Source organism: Poeciliopsis prolifica, unplaced genomic scaffold, assembly GCF_027474105.1.
Source record: "Poeciliopsis prolifica strain line A6 unplaced genomic scaffold, Auburn_PproV2 SCAFFOLD046, whole genome shotgun sequence".
NCBI classification, from domain to species: Eukaryota; Metazoa; Chordata; class Actinopteri; order Cyprinodontiformes; family Poeciliidae; genus Poeciliopsis; species Poeciliopsis prolifica.
In genome coordinates, this window is record NW_026562421.1 from 1 (window position 1) to 20666 (window position 20666).

Consider the following 20666-nt stretch of genomic DNA (forward strand, 5'->3'; position numbering starts at 1 on the left):
CCTAAAAAGACAAGTTAGAACAAGACTGTCACTGATCAGACCCCAGTTTTCTCATAGGATGCAACAAAGAACGGAACCAATGCTCCCACGTCTTAGAGTGTTCACAGTAGGTCAACCTGTTTTAGTAAAGAATTACAGGGGAGGGGAGAAGTGGTTGAACGGAGTTGTACAAGAGATTTTGGGTCCTGTAACTTACAGTGTGGAAGTGAATGGAAAATGTGTTAAAAGACATGTAAATCAGATTCTGGGTGTAAATGGAAATCCAGTTTGTGTTACACAGACAGACTTGTCTACAGGAAACTTTTGGAATGAGGATGTTGATCTTGTTACAACTAAAGGTGTGGATCAACAGGTGGAAGAAAAACTGTTGGAAGTCCACCAATAGACATGTCTTCGCCTACAGTCGAAAGGAACACTCGTCCAGAGAGGAACCGGCGTCCTCCTGACAGACTGAACTTGAAATTACAACTCTAAATGAGAGTTAGAAGAAGTTTCTTGTTTTCAGTTATGTTCATACGGAAAAAAAAAATCCTGAAAAATGTATACTTGATTGAGAAGTACTGATTTTACAGGGAGGAGCTGTGGTGTTCCAGACACAGAAATTAATGAAACTCTGTAGGTGGCGCTCTCGTGGTTTTTGAGAGTCTGGTTAGAGAACCTGTAACTACAGAAGAAGAAGTGAGTTCCCGTTTGGAAATAAAATGTTGCTATGTGCTTGTTCCAGTCGTCTGCTTGGACATCATTTATTTTGAACTAGTGTTCCATACACAACAAAACTGAATGATCTTATAAAAACATTTTTCAGTCTAAATCCTGCTGTTTAAAACCTATCAGCTCATGTAAATGCCCTTTAAAAGGGAGATATTTTAATAAAAGAGCCGAACACGGTGCTTTTACTCCAGCGATTATTATCTCAGTTTAGCTTCCAACATACACAATGGCGTCAACATGTTATCTCAGTTTAGCTTCCAACATACAAAATGGCGTCAACATGTTATCTCAGTTTAGCTTAAACATACACAATGGCGTCAACATGTTATCTCAGTTTAGCTTCCAACATACACAATGGCGTCAACATGTTATCTCAGTTTAGCTTCCAACATACAAAATGGCGTCAACATGTTATCTCAGTTTAGCTTCCAACATACAAAATGGCGTCAACATGTTATCTCAGTTTAGCTTAAACATACACAATGGCGTCAGCGTTGAGATAGCAGTATCTTAGCACGGTGCTAACAACGGAACTAACAACGGAATTTTTAACATTAGAAACATCGAAAATAACTTACAGCTTTCCGAAAGTAAATAAACTTATTTACAATCTGAAGGTGTGTATTTATGTATGTACTCTTACCTGTAAAAGGGGGATGTCTTGATAAAAGGACCCGGACACGGTGCGTCTGCTCCAGCGATGATTTTTTATCTAAGGAGGAAATTCCGGTGCTCTTCAGTATGACTACCGCAAGCGGTAGACTCCCCTGCTGGTTGAATCTGGCCACTGCTTCAGCCAAATCAGACTCAATTCACAGCAGAATAAAACAAAATACATATACACAAACAAGACAATACATCTTCAACATAATATTAAACACTTCATTTCATAGCAATCATTTCATTTCTATAAATACTCTTATAAATATCAATCCAATTAATAAATTCTAAAAGTCACAGTGCTTTGCTCCCCCTCTATATTTGGTCTCTCCCAGAATCCTTATGAGGAAAGAACTGAGATAAGCCAATCTAAGTAAACAATTAAAACATTTAAACTGTCTTCCTACACGTAATGAAGACCTTCATTACAGGCTGATACCAAAAGCTGGATACGGAGATTAGCCATGAAAGCAAAATATTTGGAATTTTTTTCAGTGGGAGTCATATAATATTGTCGTGCTTTTTGATTTCCGTTGTTAAGGAGGCGTGTCGGCACTTGAAGATACATGACAAAAAACGAAGGGTCTCTTGCAGAAACTTTACTCCTTCCAGCACACGGAGGAATTACAACAAAAACTGAGCTGTTGCCACAATGAACTGTGTGGCTTCTGGCCTCTAGCTCTGGCACGGACAGCGTTCAGCGATGTCCGGGCAGCGAGCGGTGAGTGCCATATCCAACAACAGTAAAAACATAACGGATCAGCTGTTAGAACTGGTTGCTAAGGCAACCCCAGCTGTCAAGAACAGAATAAACAGACTTAAAACAACAAATCTCGTGATGCGACCTTCCTTACACTATCCCCCCTTTAGGAATACTGAGTCCCTTCAGTACAGCTTATACAGCCAAAATTTAGAAAAAAGTAGTAGTTATAAGAACTTAACTACTGAAACATGTGTGCCATAAGGGCAAGAAAACAGAACTAAGTTATTTAAATTATCTAATTGTAACATTCAATTAACTCTCTAAATTAACTAGTGCCTAAATCTCTGTGGTCTTTTGACTAAACGACCACTAGCTGTTTTAACAGTCTTTCCAGACGCGTGTGAATCCCCAGTCGTCCATCTGGATGGCATCCTGGGTCCTTGGGATGGAGGTCTTCATCCTGATCATCTGACAGCGGTAGCAGAGGAACCAGGGCGACATCCTCTTCTTTTGGTTGGAATTCTTGGTCTTGGCAATTTTGCAGCAGCCTGTTTCTTTGGCGTAAAACCCAGACTGGTATCACATCACTGTCATATGGCTTGAGCCGATCATGGTGCATCACTGTGCTGCGCTTGGGGCCCTGTATTTCATACAGCACAGGACCACTGCAAGCTGCAATAATTAATGGGCCTTTCCATTGTTTCTGAAGTTTAGGGCTTAACCCTTTCTTCTTTGCATCATCTTTGACAAACACCAGGTCTCCTACACTGTAGAAGTGTTCTTTGGCCCGGAGGTCATGCACCCTTTTCTGCCGCTCTTGTGCAGTACGAAGATGGACTCTTGCCAGGTCTTGTGCTTCTTTTAAGCTTTCTTCCAGGTTGTAGAGGAAATCTCCAGCTTGTAGTGCATCAACCTTGAGTTTTGCAGTGCCAGACTGGATGTCTTGTGGTTGGTGGACTTCCCTGCCAAGCATAAGCCTATTGGGTGTGAACCCTGTCACTGTGTGTCGTGAGCTGCGATAAGCTGCTGTGAGTAGTGGCAGTTGTTCGTCCCAGTTCTTTTGGTCCTGATTCACATAACATCGAAGCATCTGTAATAAGGTCCTGTTGAAACGTTCTACTTGTCCATTGGAGGAGGGGTGGTAAGGGGTAGTTCTGGTCTTAGTGATTTGCAGGAGCTTGCAGACATTCTGAAACAGACAGCTATCAAAATTATGACCTTGATCTGTGTGTAGCTCGAGTGGAGCTCCAAACCTGGCAATGAAGTCGTAGACTAGCTTCCTTGCAGTTGTTTCAGCACTTTGATCAGGAACAGGAAAAGCTTCAACCCATCTTGTGAACTGGTCAATAATAACAAGAATGTATTTGTTCCCAGTGCTGGACATGGGGAATGGCCCAAGGATATCAAGATGTAGGCGGTCCAGTGGTGCTCCAACTTGGTAGCTTTGCAGTTTTGCTCTCTTTGCCGGACCTGTGACCTTGCATGCACTACAATGTGGGCATCTCTTGACAAACAGGTGAACATCTCCACCCATGCCAAACCAATGGTAGCTCTGACGCACACGCTCCAGGGTTTTGGCTTCTCCTAGATGGCCAGAGTATGGAGGGTTATGGCATGATTCCAAGACTTCCTTCTGCATGGACGAGGGAACTAATAACAGCAAGTTTGGACGCTGATCTCCAATTCTCTCCCAGGAGTAATAGAGCACTCCTTGCCTCAGTGTGACTTGAGGCCAACAGAGCCAGAACTTCCTCACTGCAGGGCTCTCCAGCGCCACTTCATCTTTGGTAGGGAGTGTCCCTGTTTCTTTCCATTTGTGAAGAACAGCGAGAACAGGATCTGCTTTCTGGAGTGTTGACAGTTGCTCAGGACTAAGGGATTCAAGCCAATTGACTTCCGGCCTCTCTGGTAGGACACAGATGTCTGATCCCCTAATGTGTGCGATTCATTAATGGTGCTGCTTCTGGGCTGGATGCACCTTACGGCTAAAGGCACAACATCATCCACGTCATCTTCAAACTTGGCCCACTGGATGTGAATTTTTTGGCAGTACCTGCACCCTTTACATGGCAGGTCTGACAGGTTAATCCCTGCCTGGTAACAGTCACAATTATCCACCTTTTCTCCTGGCATCCTTGACATGGCATCTGCATTACCATGTTGTTTGCCAGCTCGATGTTCAATCTGAAAGTCATACTGGCTTAATTCTTCAAGCCAACGGGCTAGTTGTCCTTCAGGACATTTGAACCTAAAAAGCCAGGTCAGACTGCCATGGTCGGTCCTAAGTAGAAACTTTCTACCTAGTAGGTAATGCCGAAATTGCCGTGTGAAACGAACAACAGCAAGTAATTCACGACGAGTGACACAATACCTCTGCTGGGCCGGTGAAAGGCGGCTACTAGCATAGCTCAGAACTCGTTCCTCTCCCCATTGTACTTGTGACAAAACTGCACCAACACTGTTGTTTGAGGCATCCGTATCCAGAATGAACTTCCCTTCAGCTTGGATACCCCAACACTGGTGCAGTGGTCAGTCTCTCTTTGAGCCTCATAAATGCAGACTGCTGCTCATCAGTCCATAGAAACACTGTCCCTTTTTTGAGCAGAGTATGGAGGGGGCTTGCCAGCTCTGCAAAATTGGGAACAAACTTCCGGTAATAGTTACACAGTCCAAGAAAGATTTGTAGCTCCTGTAAGTTATTGGGGAGTTCCACTGCTGAACATTCTTTATGAGGGCTGGATTTGGACTGATTCCTTTGCCACTCACAACGTGACCCAAGAAGAGAACTTCTTCTTGCAGCAGGTGACATTTTGATGGTTTTAGTTTTAATCCATAGCTTTGGAACCTCTGAAAAACCTGCTCGAGCCGATCTAAACTTTGATCTACTCCATTTCCGATGACAATGACATCATCCAGGTAGATGAGAAGAGTTTCCCACTGAAGGCCCCCGAGAACAAGCTCCATTGCTCTCTGAAATGTACTTGGAGCGTTACATAGTCCAAATGGCATTCGAGTGTATTCATAAAGGCCCCATTTGGTGATAAATGCTGTCTTTTCTCGATCTTTACTATCCACTGCAATCTGCCAATAGCCGGATTGAAGGTCAAGAGTAGAGAACATGATGGCTTCACCACAACATCAAGACATTCTTCAATCTGGGGTAATGGATAAGCATCCTTGATTGTTAGGTTGTTCAGACAGCGGTAATCTATGCACCATCTTACTCCTCCATCCTTTTTTCGAACTAGGACCACTAGAGAAGCCCACTCAGATGCTGAGGTGTGATTATGCCCTCCGCCAGCATTTTTTTTAGATGTGCTTCCTCCTCGCCCTGAAATCCAAGGGGTTCTTCTCACAGGTTGACGCACAGGTCTGGCAGACCCAGTGTCAATTTTGTGTGTAACAGCAGACAAGTAGCCATGGTCAGAGTCACTTTTAGCAAAGATGGATTGGTATTTTGAGGAGTAGCTGAATGAATCGCTGTTGCTGTTCCTCACTGAGGGTCTCACTTATGGTAGCCACCAAACTTTGAAGGTGCTCAGGAATGTCAGAGATTGTTGCTACTCTCCCAACCACCAGTGATGGTGCAGGCATTGCATCTGGTTTTGGTGCAAATGAGGGCAGAGGATAAACTTCAACTAAGAGTCCAAGACACACTCCTCTCTGTAGAGCCACTCTCTTGGTTGAAAAATTGCATACTCTGATTGGTGCCTTTGGCTTCATGGTGACAACAACACTTCCAGAGGCTACATTGTTTGCAATGTTCAAGGGTTCCAATAATGCTGTAACCCCTGGCTGTGGGTCCTCCACTTCACCCCACACAACACATTCAGATTTGGCTGGGATGATTGAGGTTCTTTCCAGAGTTACTCTAGCCACACAGTAGTCTGATCCATCATCTCGCACAATTTTTGAGGGGATCAATTCATCCCCAATGAAAACTTTGCCTTGGGTATAGATGACAACATCATGGGCCTTCATCAGATCCAATCCGAGGAGGACAGAGTCTCTTATAGGGGCTACATGTACTTCCCAGTCTATGGATTTGGACCCAATCTGGAAGGTCACTGTGAGTCCATGTTTAGCTTTCATGCCATCTCCGACTCCTGCATTTAGTAGGTAGGTATGGTGAAGGTCTGCGGGTGCAGAATTACCATTCAGGATTTTCTGATAAAGCTCCTCTGATATTACAGTTGTCTGAGCTCCAGTATCAGCTACGGCCTGCGTTGGGATGCCATTTAGGGTCAGTAGAATTTGCAGGCTCTCACCCTTCTTCTTAGTGCAGCCAACCTGTCTGCCTTGTAGTTGGTAATCTGAGGTTGTGGTTCCATTTGACTGCAGTGGGTTGTCTATATACTTGTCGCTATTGTTTCTTGCAGTCACAGGACTGGGAGCCCTAATGCAGTCCTTCCTAAAATGCCCTGTCTCCCACACTTAAAACACGGGCCAGTTGTTCCACGATTTGGACTTGGAGTTTGAGAACGCCCTCTGCTGGGCTGCATGTGCTGATAATTTTGTTTCCTCTCTGTTGCAGGACTTTGGGCTGCCTTGGAGTTTTGGAATCCGACACTTATGGGCTGTAAATTGGCAACCTGGAGCTGTAGGTTCCCCACGGTGCTAACAAGGGTCTTCACTTGTTCTGCCAGTGCAGCAAACTGATCAGCTGTGACATACTGGGAGTACTGACCCTGCGGGACATTGTTGCACTGTCATCGCACATGTCCCCCTCATCAACCCATGAAATGCGCCTTGCTCTGTTTTTTACTTCTGTGTCCCGACCCACCGTAGCTTTAAAGTTATGCTCATGAGCCTCCACAAACTTTTGGGCCTCTATGAAGGAGCTTGGGTCACGATTCATTACTTCGTATGCTACTTTCTGGTTTCTTAGGCCTTTGAGGAAAGCATCAGTTGCCAATTGGTCCTGCAGCAGGAGATCTACCCCTGGATATGCAAGGGTGGTCAGGCGTCTTACCTCCTCTGCAAACTCAACTGATGTCTCCCGCCCCTGTCGAAGTTCTCCCAGTCTTCTTCGTACTGTTGTGGGAGGGTCTTTTTTCCCAAAGCGTTGAGTGAGCTGTTCCACCAAGAGAACATAATCTTCCTTTGTGCGCTCTGGTAATGAACAAACGTAGCGTACTGCAGCTCCCCTCAGACACTCGTGCAGCCTGTCCACTCGTTCAGCAGCAGTCCATCCGTGTTTCCTGGCTTGGCGTTCGAACGGCATCAGAAAAGAGTCCCAGTCCTCATTTCCATCATATGTGGCTAATATATGATGGCCTCTGAAGAGGCCTCTGAAACTCTGACCAGTTGTTATAATGGCCTCCAGTATTATTTTGCCTTCTTTCATCATTGTAGGTAAAAGTGTGTTGGGCCTCAGGTTCACTGTCCCTGATGTCTCTGTGTCTTGGGTCAGGTCCAGGGGTGGTGGTTCGTCTCACTGGGCCTGAGCTTCGTGATCTTTCATTTATAACCTCCAGCTCAGCTGCAAAAGGAGCGTGAATACGTGGTCTAGTTGTCACATCCAAAGGGGCATGTGTTTCACATGTATGCCTTTCTCTTGTAGAATGAATTGGAATTAAGTCATCACTCCTCTCAGGAACAGTACCTGATGCTTGGGTTTGCTGTACAGCTGATTGTCCAGTTATATGTGAAAGGACAGGAGCCAACATCATTTGAAAGTGTCTTGTTTGTTGATTTTGGTTTTCCAGCAAAGCCTGTAACCACTTTGGAGCTGTGTCTGCCTCTCCAGGGCCAGCTGTAGCACCTTGTAAATCCTCTGTCATTTTATTTTATTTATTTTTTTTCCGTTGGTAAGTTTGCTCATGCTCTTATATTGACAGAATACGACCAAAAACAACCTTCTTCAACGCTGTGCCAACTTTGTTACTGTTGCCGTTATTGTGAAGGGCTGGACCGGAAGTGCTACGCGGTAGTACTGCAGCAGCTTTATTACTGTCTCAGCGCGATTTCTTTTCCTGCTCTAGTTGTAGCTTGTCTTTAAGTTGTAATTAGTTCAGGATGGCTTGGATATTTTCTTTACGATTGGATTCACTTACAAAAGTCTTGTAGATGATCCCACTTCTGACACCAGTTGTCGTGCTTTTTGATTTCCGTTTGTTAAGGAGGCGTGTCGGCACTTGAAGATACACGACAAAAAACGAAGGGTCTCTTGCAGAAACTTTACTCCTTCCAGCACACGGAGGAATTACAACAAAAACTGAGCTGTTGCCACAATGAACTGTGTGGCTTCTGGCCTCTAGCTCTGGCACGGACAGCGTTCAGCGATGTCCGTGCAGCGAGCGGTGAGTGCCATATCCAACAACAGTAAAAACATAACGGATCAGCTGTTGAACTGGTTGCTAAGGCAACCCCAGCTGTCAAGAACAGAATAAACAGACTTAAAACAACAAATCTCGCGATGCGACCTTCCTTACAATATATTTTAAGCCTGAATTCAACTAGAAAATATAAAAATCTAAAATAATCAAATTCAACATGTTTGTGGTGCGTTTCTACTGGTAACCAATCATTTTACAATAAAAGGGATTTATTTTTCAAGTATGTTTTTATCGGAGCTGACAAAAATCAAATTTGGGGTCCCTCAGGACTCCATCTTGAGGCTCCTGTTAACTCAGGTTATCACAAGAAATAAGATTAGCTAGAGTAGCTACGCAGATGACACTCAGCTCTACATTATGATGACTTCAGTGAATCTTAACCATCCAAGAAGAAATCAATGTATGTGAAGTGGAAGCGATCATAAACGATCGTCCTTTGACTGCTGCATCAGATGATCCAAATGACCTGGAGGTTTTGACCCTAATCATCTTCTGTTGTTAAAGAAACAGCCAGTCCTTCCTCCAGGCTTATTTGACAGCAATGATACATATTCACGTCGACGATGGCGACAGACACAATACATGGCTGACTTGTTTTGGTCGAGATGGACAAAGGAATATCTTCCATTGCTACAAGAGCGGCAGAGATGGCGGATTCAGATGAGGAATTTTATCCCTGGAGACCTTGTACTCATTGTTGACAGTTCAGCTCCAAGAAACGCTTGGTTGACTGGAAGAATCCAAAAGACCTTCCCGGACTCTAGAGGAATTGTGCGACGGGTTCAAGTTCGCACCAAGACTAGTTTATTAGATAGACCTATTAGTAAACTCTGTTTGTTACAAGAAGCAGAATGATTCAAGGAAAGACTGCTTGTTTGTCACAGCTAAAATGTTAGATTTTTGGTAGGTTAGTATGGCTCTTTTTGAAGTTTAATTGTTATGCATCCTGCCTATACAATTAGGGGCCGGAATGTTAGAGCCATAAATAGAAAATATGTAAGTAATTTGTTTGATGGTTTCTTTTTTATTTTATTACACTTAGATAAGATTATTTGTTCATACAATTTTTATTGTGAAGTTTAGTTTTATTTTGAAAGGCTTACTTCCTGTTGGGAATATGTTGTCAAGGAACAATTCTATTAACGGTTTGACACTTAACGGATTATTTAGACAAGGTGCAATACAGTTTTTGACCGTGTAAACTGTGTATTGTTAGAAAAGAAAGAAAAGGAAATTGTAAACGGCAGCTCTAATTTTTGTATTTATGTAATTTTTATAGATAAATATTTTTCGTTAAAATTCATAGTTTCACGCGTCCTTTACTCTCCGTCTCTAAGGAATGACACAGATATTGGATCTGTTGCCATAACACCTGTAATGAAGGTCTTCATTACGTGTAGGAAGACAGTTTAAATGTTTTAATTGTTTACTTAGATTGGCTTATCTCAGTTCTTTCCTTATAAGGATTCTGGGAGAGACCAAATATAGAGGGGAGAAAAGCACTGTGACTTTTAGAATTTATTAATTGGATTGATATTTATAAGAGTATTTTTAGAAATGAAATGATTGCTATGAAATGAAGTGTTTAATATTATGTTGAAGATGTATTGTCTTGTTTGTGTATATGTATTTTGTTTTATCCTGCTGTGAATTGAGTCTGATTTGGCTGAAGCAGTGGCCAGATTCAACCAGCAGGGGGAGTCTCCCGCTTCCGCTAGTCATAGTGAAGAGCACCGGAATTTCCTCCTTAGATAAAAAATCATCGCTGGAGCAGACGCACCGTGTCCGGGTCCTTTTATCAAGACATCCCCCTTTTACAGGTAAGAGTACATACATAAATACACACCTTCAGATTGTAAATAAGTTTATTTACTTTCGGAAAGCTGTAAGTTATTTTCGATGTTTCTAATGTTAAAAAATTCCGTTGTTAGTTCCGTTGTTAGCACCGTGCTAAGATACTGCTATCTCAACGCTGACGCCATTGTGTATGTTGGAAGCTAAACTGAGATAACATGTTGACGCCATTTTGTATGTTGGAAGCTAAACTGAGATAACATGTTGACGCCATTTTGTATGTTGGAAGCTAAACTGAGATAACATGTTGACGCCATTGTGTATGTTGGAAGCTAAACTGAGATAATAATCGCTGGAGCAAAAGCACCGTGTTCGGCTCTTTTATTAAAATATCTCCCTTTTAAAGGGCATTTACATGAGCTGATAGGTTTTAAACAGCAGGATTTAGACTGAAAAATGTTTTTATAAGATCATTCAGTTTTGTTGTGTATGGAACACTAGTTCAAAATAAATGATGTCCAAGCAGACGACTGGAACAAGCACATAGCAACATTTTATTTCCAAACGGGAACTCACTTCTTCTTCTGTAGTTACAGGTTCTCTAACCAGACTCAAAAACCACGAGAGCGCCACCTACAGAGTTTCATTAATTTCTGTGTCTGGAACACCACAGCTCCTCCCCTGTAAAATCAGTACTTCTCAATCAAGTATACATTTTTCAGGATTTTTTTTTTTGTATGAACATAACTGAAAACAAGAAACTTCTTCTAACTCTCATTTAGAGTTGTAATTTCAAGTTCAGTCTGTCAGGAGGACGCCGGTTCCTCACTGGACGAGTGTTCCTTTCGACTGTAGGCGAAGACATGTCTATTGGTGCACTTCCAACAGTTTTTTCTTCCACCTGTTGATCCACACCTTTAGTTGTAACAAGATCAACATCCTCATTCCAAAAGTTTCCTGTAGACAAGTCTGTCTGTGTAACACAAAACTGGATTTCCATTTACACCCAGAATCTGATTTACATGTCTTTTAACACATTTTCCATTCACTTCCACACTGTAAGTTACAGGACCCAAAATCTCTTGTACAACTCCGTTCAACCACTTCTCCCCTCCCCTGTAATTCTTTACTAAAACAGGTTGACCTACTGTGAACACTCTAAGACGTGGGAGCATTGGTTCCGTTCTTTGTTGCATCCTATGAGAAAAACTGGGGTCTGATCAGTGACAGTCTTGTTCTAACTTGTCTTTTTAGGAATAACTCAGCAGGAGTTTTCCCTGTGGTTGTATGGGGTGTGTTTCGATACCCTAAAAGAAAATTTGCAACACAGTGCTCAAGTGTTAAACCACCTACAGCTCGATTCTTGGCTAGTGACTTTTTGAGATTTTGGACTAAGCGCTCTGCTAGTCCATTACTGGCAGGGTGGTAAGCAGGTGACTTAATGTGCTGCACTCCATTCTTTTTTAGAAAAAACTCAAAATCTTGTGAAACAAACTGAGGACCGTTATCTGTAACAACTTCTTTTGGTAACCCATAAGCAGCAAACAAATTCCTCAGTGTTTCAATGGTTTTGACTGAAGTCGTAGTATGCATGGGAATAATCTCTGGCCATCTAGCATAGGCATCCATAACTACTAGAAACATCTGCTTGTGGTCCTCTGCAAAGTCCAGATGGATTCTCTCCCACGGGCTGGCAGCCCACTTCCAGGTATGCACTGGTGCTGTACAAGGCATACTACGCTGCTTTTGACAAATAGTACACTCACTGACTTCCTGTTCAATGCACTCATCTACTGCTGGCCACCAGAATAAACTTCTGGCAAGAGATTTCATCTTTACTATTCCCCAGTGATGCTCATGTAGTTGAGAAATCAACTGATCCCTTAATTTCTTAGGCACCACCACTCGTAATCCCCACAGTAGACAATCATCTTCAACAGTGAGCTCAAAACGTCTCTGAAAATATGGCTTCAGCAACTCATCCTGTACATGTTTAGGCCAGCCAGTTAACACCAGCTGTTTCACCACCTTTAACACAGGATCTTTGTCTGTTTCTTTTGCAACCTCCTTTGCAGTGATAGGTAGCTCGTCAAGATAAGATACTTTGTAAATAGGGTTTGACACCACATCCACATTTGGTTTCATCGGTAACCTTGATAAACATCCGCATTACTGTGTTGCTCAGATCTTTTGTACTGAATCTCATATTTGTAGGCAGCTAGAATTAGAGCCCACCTTTGCAATCTAGCAGCAGCTAGTGTTGGTACACCTGTTTTTGGTCCCAAGATTTAGCAATGGTTTGTGGTCTGTTACCAAAATGAATTTCCTTCCATAAAGATAGTCATGGAACTTCATAACACCAAACACTAAACCAAGTGCTTCTTTTTCAATTTGTGAGTAGTTTTGTTCAGTCTTAGTTAGCATTCGTGATGCAAATGCAATCGGTCTTTGCTTCCATCTTTCATTTGGTGACTATTACAGCACCAACTCCATAAGGAGATGCATCGCATGCTAAAATAAGTGGTAACTCTGCATCAAAATGTACCAAGATTTTGTCAGATTGAAGAGCCTTCTTGGCATTCTCAAAAGCATTCTGACAACTTTCTGACCAACTCCAGTCTGCATCTTTGTGTAGCAGTGCTGACATTGGCTGGATCAGAGTCGATAAGTTTGGTATAAACTTCCCATAGTAGTTTAACAGAGCCAAGAATGACCTAAGTTCAGTTACATTTCTTGGAACTGGAGCCTTCTGAATAGCGGTTGTCTTTTCCTTCATAGGATGAATTCCAGTAGCATCAATGACATGTCCTAAATATGAAACACTGTCTTGCATGAATTCACATTTTTCTCTCCTTACCCTAAGGTTGTAGCTTTGGAGCCTCTTAAGGACCTCCTTTAAGTTACTCAGGTGGCTTTCTGCATCTTTACCAGTTATCAAAATATCATCAAGATAGCAGATAACACCATCCATGCCCTGAAGTACTTGATCCATTATTTTCTGGAAAATTGCAGGAGCACTTGCAACACCGTAGGGCAACCTGTTGTATTGATACAGCCCTTTGTGAGTGTTGATGGTCAGGTAGCACCTAGAGCTGTCCTCCAACTGGACTTGCTGGTAAGCCTGCGATAAGTCTAGTTTGGTAAATTTCTGACCTCCTGCTAATTTTGCAAATAGATCTTGCGTTTTTGGAAGTGGATATTGATCCACGTTTAACCATGGATTGATGGTGACTTTATAGTCTCCACATAGTCTCACACTGTCATCCTTTTTAGGTATGCACACTATTGGAGCAGCCCACTCACTGTAATTAGTGGGTGAAATAACTCCTTCTGCCTCCAATTTTGTCAGTTCCTTTTCAACAGCTCCTCTTAATGCATATGGAACATTTCTTGGTTTGTGGAACTTTGGCGTTGCTTCTGGAACAACATGTAACTTGGCTTTAATACCTTTCAACTTGCCTAGCTCAGGGTTGAACACTGATCCATACTGAGCGCAAATGTCTTCCACTGTTACTGGAGCCACTCTGTTCACCTGTGACCAGTCTAGCTTCAACTGGCTAATCCAGTCTCTACCCATCAAAGCAGGGCCTCTTCCTTTTACTACTAACAGTTCTAGTTTCTTAGTGGTCTCTTGACATTTCACTTTTGCCACAAATTTACCCATCAACTGTAATGACTCTTGACTGTACGTTTTAAGTACACAATTTGCTGAACTAAGTTTGACTGATTTAAATCTGCGCCTATACAGATTTTCAGATATCACTGACACTGCGGCACCAGTGTCTAGTTCCATCTTCACTCTTGAACCATTTACACTGACATACACATAGTAAGGCTTTACAATGTCATCATTACCTGTGTTCATTTCAAACAGACCAAAATCTGGACTGTCCAATGTCAGATCTGGAACAGTGTCAGAGTTCGGTGCAGCTTCCGTCTTGCACTGAACCACATTACTGGCTGCTCTGTCTTCTCTGACTTGATGTGACAGGAATTGGTTGTCCTCGGGATCTCTTTTTAACCCATGCTGGTTGCCTGGATCTGCATCCTGGGGCGCATCTTCAGGGGCTATGCAGACTGTGGACATCCTGCTGTTGAACGCAGACATCATGGCGCTGCTTGAGAGCGCTGGGTTGCCTCTTAAAATCCAGATGCATGGTTCCTTTGGTCGTACTCGAACAACCTTCTTTACGCGTGCAACAGGCTTTTGCGATGTGTCCCTTTTCTTACACTCGTGGCACTCACTTTCTTTAAACCTGCAGTCATTCGGGTTATGATTTTTTCCACCGCAGCGATAACAGGGCTTACCGGCCACTGTATTTTTCTCAGCTTCACGGTATTTTGGTTTCACTCTTTTGTCCACTACATGAGCCTTGAAAGCTTTCTGTGCAAATTGCTGTGCACTGTCCTTGGTTACCTCAAAGGATAGCGCCATCTCTACAGCCAGCGGCAGCGTCAAGTCTTTGGTGTGCGCGGTGCTGAGTAGACGGTCTCTCAGCTCGCTGCTCTTTACCCCACAGACAAATCTGTCACGCAGAGCTTCCTCTAAGAAAGTCCCGAATTTACATGTAGCTGCTACTTTTCGTAAACTAGCCACGTACTCACTGATTGTTTCATTGTCTTTTTGGTTTCTTCCGTGAAACTTGCACCTTTCTGCAATAAAGTTAGTCTTCGGTACGTAGTGCTTCTGCAGCAAACCCACCAGCTCCTCGTAGCTTTTCTCTGACGGTTTATCTGGAGCACACAGGTCCATCAGCAAGCTGTGGGATCTTTTTCCCACCACCGTGAGAAATACCGACTTAGTTTTCTCATCTTTAGTGTCCAAGTCGTTTGCCGCAAATACTGCTCGAGACGCTCGCGGTAGTTGTCAAAACTTTCCTCACTTTCCTCGAAGTGAAAATCTTCTGGCTTTCCAAACGCCATCTTTGTAGCTCTGGTTCGGCGGTCCTTTCACTCACCCAAACGGTCGGCTTTTTAACGGTCCCGTTTTGCCTCTATGGAGCCGCAGCTTCTGCGCACTCTGTGCCTTCCAGCTTGAACAATCCCATCCTCGTCGCCAAAATTCTGTTGTGTATGGAACACTAGTTCAAAATAAATGATGTCCAAGCAGACGACTGGAACAAGCACATAGCAACATTTTATTTCCAAACGGGAACTCACTTCTTCTTCTGTAGTTACAGGTTCTCTAACCAGACTCTCAAAAACCACGAGAGCGCCACCTACAGAGTTTCATTAATTTCTGTGTCTGGAACACCACAAGTTTGAAACAGAAACCACATTCCCTCTAAACAAAAAAAGAACAATTGTTTAAATAAGACATTAGAGAAGGCAGAAAATGTGAGATAATTAACACCTTATTGTATCTGATTCTCATTAGAAAATAAATAATAAACCTGCAGATTAACAGAAAATCTTCCATAGGATCCTAGAAATACAGAAAAACAGGAAATAGTTCAGAGAGAAAAAAAACTCAAAGAAAACATTCAGGATCATATGTGTCACCTACCTTCCACCAAACTACCGGTGTTGGAGAAATTGTGATATTGTTAATCAAATATTTGTTATTCTCATTGCTTTATTATGTGTCTTTCTTTTATGCTTTCATTTTAGTTAATCTCATTATATAATTAAGATTATTTCTGTATTGTTGATTAACTCTGATTCCTTTCTCCGAAGGCCTCACTGATAGAGAGCAGAGACGAAATGGCTTCCAGACCAGACGATGATCTCTGCTGTCCGGTCTGTCTGGACATATTCAAGGATCCTGTTCTTCTGTCATGCAGCCACAGCTTCTGTACGGAGTGTGTGCAGAAATCCTGGAGAGAGAAACCAGGAAGAGAGTGTCCAGTTTGTAAAAGGAGATCATTCATCAAAAATCCACCACGTAATCTGGCTCTGAAGAATCTGTGTGAGACTTTCTTACAGCGGAGACAGAAGAGAGCTTCAGAGGATCTCTGCAGTCTGCACTCTGAGAAACGCAAACTCTTCTGTCTGGACCATCAGCAGCCAGTGTGTGTCGTCTACAGAGACTCAGAAAACTACACCAGTCACAGATTCAGACCCATTGATGAAGCTGCTGCTCAGCAACACAAGAAGAAGCTTCAGGAAACTCTGGAGCCTTTAAAGAAGAAGCTGGATCTCAGGAAGAAAGTTCAGGAGGAGTTTGGTCAGACAGCAGAACACCTGAAGGTCCAGGCCCGACACACAGAGAGGCAGATTAGGGAGCAGTTTAAGCAGCTTCATCAGTTTCTAGCAGAGGAAGAGGAGGCCAGGCTGGCTGCACTGAGGGAGGAAGAGGAGCAGAAGAGAGGGATGATGAAGGAGAAGATGGAGGCTCTGAGCAGAGAGATAGCAGCTCTTTCAGACACAGTCAGAGCCACAGAGGAGGAGCTGAGAGCTGAAGACGTCTCATTCCTGCACAACTACAAGGCTGCAGTGGAAAGAGTCCAGCGCTGCCCCCTGCTGGAGGATCCACAGCTGCCCTCAGGAGCTCTGATAGACCAGGCCAAACATCTGGGCAACCTTCAACATCTGGAGCAACATGCAGACCATGGTGACCTACACTCCTCTGGTTCTGGACCCAAACACGGCTGGTAAAGAACTCCATCTGTCTGAAGATCTGACCAGTTTGACTAGAGGAGAGAAACAGCAGCTTCCTGATAATCCAGAGAGATTTGATTATTACTGGTCTGTTCTGAGTTCTGATGGTTTTAACTCAGGGAACCACAGCTGGGATGTTGATGTTGGAGACAGTTTATACTGGAGACTCGGTGTGATAGAAGAGTCTGTTCAGAGGAAGGGACTCATAAAGTCTGGATTGTTGTTTATACGGTTCTATGAAGGTGAATACTCAGCATGGTCTCCACCAGCTCCTTCCACTCGTCTCTCAGTCCAAAAGGTTCTCCAGAGGATCAGAGTGAATCTGGACTGGGACAGAGGAAAGCTGTCCTTCTCTGATCTGGATACTAACACACACATACACACCTTCACACACACCTTCACTGATAAGATGTTTCCATTCTTCTCCACTAATAAAACCTTAAAGATGGAACCGATGAAGATCTCAGTGATCAAGCAGCAGCTCTGATGATCTCAACATAAATAACAAAAAGTCCAAATATAACATTATTGATCAGGTGATTGATTGGTTTTATCATTGATTATATAGTTTGCTGGTTTGGTGAATTTCTGATTGTCATTATTAAACTGTTTTTAATCTGGAAACTGGAGACTTTTTCATATATTTCTGTGTTTTCCACTGTAATGTTTTGAATGTTTATTATTTACAATTTGATGTAAATAAATTAGTTGGTTTTTGAAAACTTGCTCTTTCAATTGTACTTGTGATGGATTACAAATGAAAACTATCCCAACATGTATCCACATGTCAATATATTTCCTTCTGGTTGAATTATTATTGCTTACATAAATGTTGTAGATTATTATTTTTTTCCAAACCTGAAGATTTCTTTTGTTTTTCGTGTTAATTTTGGAAAAATTTTATGAAAATAAATGTATTAGCTGGTTTATGGGATTAATTGTTCATGAATGTCTCTTGTTAACCTGAAACAGCAAAAATAAAACCAATGAAAACAGATAAAGTTGCAAAGTTTAATTTTATTGATGGCTTCAGATTAATCTGAAACCTTCTGTTTAATCAGAAGATTAAAATCACAATGTACTGATGTCTCTGCACAAGACCAAAATTTCATTTGATTTGTAATCAAAAATGTTCTCAGTTTCTATAAGCTGAATTTTTTACAACTCAGGTTTGGTAAACATTTTATGCAGATATTTTGTTGAATGTGCAACATGTACAATTACATGTTTTATATTAAATTACTGCAATTTATTGAATATATTTTGTTTACCTCGTCAAAAATGTGAGTACATAACTATTATTTGTTGTGAAAGTACATTTGTTTCAACTTTTACAAATATAAACACACAGAATAGTTAATGTAAGAGTTATTAGGTATGAATAAACAATGATTAAGTAATAATGGTTAAATGAGGCTAAATTAAGTGAAGTTGGTATAAAGTGCTATCAAATATTTTGCGTTTCTGTTATGTTTTTGGAAAAACTTAAATAGTTAAAAATACACCCCTGAAGTTTGTTGCCACAGATTTCAGATCTGACCAGTTTGACAAGAGGAGAGAAACAGCAGCTTCCTGATAATCTAGAGAGGACTTATGATGATTCCTGGTTCTGATGGTTTTAACTCAGGGAACCACAGCTGGGATGTTGATGTTGGAGACAGTTCACATTGGATAGTTGTGTGTTAGAAGAGTCTGTTCAGAGGAAGGGAATCATAAAGTCTGGATGGTTGTATGTACGGTTCTATAAAGATAAATATTCAAAATAAATATCCACCAGCTCCTTCCACTCGTCTCTCAGTCCAGAAGAATCTCCAGAGGATCAGAGTGAATCTGGACTGGGACAGAGGAAAGCTGTCCTTCTCTGATCTGGATACTAACACACACATACACACCTTCACACACACCTTCACTGATAAGATGTTTCCATTTTTTGACACTTTTAATATATTAAAGATCCTACCACATAAGATGTCAGTGATTAAACAGCAGCTCTGATGATCTCAGCATGAAGAACAAAAAGTCCAAATAAAACATTATTGATCAAATGATTGATTTGTTTTATGATTGATAATTTTTTGGTTTGGTGAAATTATTAATATCATTTTTAAACTCTGCTTTTAATCAGAAAAATGGAGATGATCTGATTATCCACTTGATGATCAATAAAATATAATCTAATCTAAAACCATTCATCTTTTCCAGGGATTATGTTACCAGCTTTTGTTATCAGTCCACTAATAAACACCATTATTTTCAGTTTTTCATTTATGCTAACAAGACACTGAAAGTCATTTTTCAGAATGTTTGATTTCTTCTTGTCCAGATCTTTGACTCACTTATCCAATCAGTTACGGTCACAAAATGTTCTTTCACAGATAACACAGCAGAAACTTTTAATCAAATCTATTCTTCCTCCTCACCACTAAGTTGTAATGATGTAAATGAGTTGGTATGAAGCTTTCTGTCTAAACTCTCAGATATCATTGATTACTTTGCCCCCATTAAATTGAAGGTTGTGTCTGGTAGGATCAAGTCTCCATGGAGAAATGCACAAACATTTAGATCTGCAGGAATATTCTGACATAGAGCTGAACAAAAATGGCGTAAAACTCGACTTCATGATTATTATGATATAAACAAATCGCTCTACTAATCTACTAACACTCAACACTAAAACATGCAAAAGAAACATTCTTTGTACATATCATCAGTAAAAACATTAACAAAGCTTGAGCTTTATTTGCAACCAATGAGAGAATCACAAACAAATATATATACAATTATATATGTTATATATATATTTTATGTATACAAATATGTCTTTGTTTTTAATCAGGAAACTGGAGATGATCTGATCATTTGGGGATTTTTTCATATCTTTCTGTGTTTTCCACTTTAATTTTTTAATGTTGTAATGTTATGTACAACAACTTGATGTAAAATAAATTACTAGAAGATGATTGAAAGCATAATGGGAAGCCTAATAAATTTATTTGTACCTGATAAGAGTGTACTTTGTTTTTCAACACCACAAAAATCTTGTAAAACAACTTTAACATAATCACAATATGCATCCAACCATCTACACTGCTCTGCTTGACTGGTAAACAAAATAAAGGAACACAAAAATCATCCAGTTTGAAGCAGAAACCACATTCCCTCTAAAGACAAATAAGAAATATTGGGTAAGTCAGACATTAAAGAAGGCAGAAAATTTGAGATCATTAACACCTTATTTTATCTGATATCTCATTAGAAAGGTAATTATAAAAAAATTAACCATTTAAAGGATCCAGAATAATGAGGTTTTGGCAGCAGCTTCAGTCACAAACAGGTTTTTACTCCAAAGCCAAAGTCTTAGATAAAGACAGAAAATTAAACTCATTAGTGGTGAAAGTTCTTAAGGTATCAGTAGTTTTAGGGACAGAAACATTAATGGTCTCATTAAATCATATTTTAAATGACTGTCTTCTCTGTGGTCAGCAAAGCAGACAGGATTCCATCATGTCCTCCTTCAAATCATATATTTGCATAAAATTCTTCCAAAATGAGCAAGAAAAATACAAAACAAAACTTCAGGTTTGGTTTAGAAGAGGCTCATTTGTATAAACAATAATGTTTAAGCCAATCTGAAACATTATTTTGGATGACTGTTCAGATTTTTGATTTGTAAAATAAATCCTTGTTTTTACAAATCAGAAGTTTTTGATCAGGAAACGGGAGGACATCTCCCATTTCCTGATTAAAATCATTGATTTTTAAAATGATAGAAATAAATTTGCTACGCAGGCAATCATAAAACCAACTAATCATCTGATCAATAATGTTTCATCCTCCTCAACTGAACACATCAAGGTTAA

The 20666-nt window shown here is 41.1% G+C and overlaps 1 pseudogene; it reads left to right on the forward strand.

Annotated features, from left to right (window-relative positions):
* The first annotated feature begins 9922 nt into the window (after nt 1-9922).
* On the forward strand, nt 9923-17429 carry LOC129376976 (nuclear factor 7, brain-like; annotated as a pseudogene).
* The last annotated feature ends 3237 nt before the right edge of the window (nt 17430-20666 follow it).